This window comes from Egretta garzetta, unplaced genomic scaffold, assembly GCF_000687185.1.
Source record: "Egretta garzetta isolate BGI_Z169 unplaced genomic scaffold, ASM68718v1 scaffold732, whole genome shotgun sequence".
In the NCBI taxonomy this organism is placed as follows: domain Eukaryota; kingdom Metazoa; phylum Chordata; class Aves; order Pelecaniformes; family Ardeidae; genus Egretta; species Egretta garzetta.
The window spans coordinates 797,848-799,588 of NW_009259029.1; the positions used below are offsets into that span (position 1 = coordinate 797,848).

At 38.2% G+C, this 1,741-nt stretch overlaps 1 pseudogene; it reads left to right on the forward strand.

Moving 5' to 3' along the window:
* LOC104122547 lies at positions 1 to 1,522 on the forward strand (annotated as a pseudogene).
* Positions 1,523 to 1,741: the final 219 nt, after the last annotated feature.

Sequence of the window (1,741 nt, forward strand, 5' to 3'; positions counted from 1 at the left end):
TTCCTCTCGTGGCATTTGCGGAGACTAAAGGTTGGGACGTTGTTGTCACACACACACACACACGCGCGCGTGCACCCACGCACCACCCACACAGCTACACACAAAGGAAGGAGAGTGGGAACATTTTTTGCGTCTTACTGAACTTAATAAGAAATTGTGCTTTTTATTGTTAAAAAAAAAAAGAGTAAATAAAAAGGACTACTTAAACATTTCTCATTTTAAGAAGAAAAAAAAAAAAAAAGACGTTTATCTAGCACTTGTGACTTACCAATAATAGAGTTTATTGTATTTATGTGGAAACAGTGTTTTTAGGGAAACTACGCAGAACACACAAAGTAAACTGCTTGTGTCATCATTATTTTTTTTCCTTTTAATTTGGGTTGGTATTTTATTTTGATTTCTTGGCTGGGTGGGGAGGTTGGATGCAACCCTTTGTCAACACACGTAGTCATTAATTCTAAGGAGACGAATGATGAGGACTTTAAAGAGTTAACTCTTCAGCACAGCTGCGTTAACTTTTTTAAAATTACTTTTACATGATGTATTATTGCTAGGTTTCACTTTAAACAGTCGTGTACTGTGCAACACTGTGGTTTAAAACGAGACTTTACATCAAAAGGAAAACATGTTTCTTCATTGTCATGAAGTTGAGCTCGTTCCAGCTCATCTTCACTTTGTCTTTGATATTGATGAAAAATTATCCTATTGAAAGAAAATAAATTAACACTTTTCTGTGCTCCATAGTGGAGGCGCTATTTTCCAATTTATGAGGATGACAAACTTATATATATAATATATATATAAAAGTGGGGGGGAGGGGTTGAAACATTATTCACCCAAGAGCTTATTACAGATATGTAGTATCAAAAAGTTGTAACTATATTATATTCTACTTTATACCTATACATGCTCAGTATGACGTCACCATTGGTAGCAGCTACCGGTTTACGCTGTAATTTAGACACAATTTCACTCTTATTGTATGGACCCTACTTTAAGTGATGGTAGCATTCTTTGTGCTAAATTTTCTGATGGTCCTTTCTTTTACTTGGTGGAGTTGGAATATTTTTCTCATTCTTGTTTTGTTTGGGGTTTTTTGTTTTGGTTTTTTTCTCTTTTGGTTTTTTTTTTTTTTTTTACTGGCCAATGGTGTCTTTCTCTGACAGTACCGACTTCAATTTCAACTTTATTAGGAGTCCAGTATTTTGTACCACATTATGACAACTTGTTATTCTTGTGGTGTAAATAAAAAGAAAAAGTTAATTATAGTACCACCCTGGTTTCTGTTGCTGATCTTTTCATCTGGTGCCTTCGGTGTGATGCCATATTTCATCCGCTTGAAACAAAATGGTTTCTTGGTAGCGTGGAAGGGGGTCTCGGTGCCAAAGTGGCTTTCTGGTCAGAAGATACCTGCATATGTCAGGATGTCCATGGTAGGAAAATTGTTCGAGTGTCTGCCCGCTTTCCCTGCTGCTCCAAGGTGCGTGTTGACAAGTGCCTGCACGTAGGGACTGTGGAGTAAGAAAAGACGATCTCCCACTGAAATCGGATTTCCAGCAAGAAGTCCGTGAGAGCAGCTGAATTTCCTCCAAAAGCCAGCACTGAGTGAAAATGAGGAAAACTGACGGAGGGGAAAAACTCATATTTTGTGTCTGGCTCTGTTCTGCCTCATGGAGTTGTAAATGCTTTACTTTGCAGTAGTCCAAGTGCTTTGAAGAGAGCTGGGAGCAGCCCTGCCTGC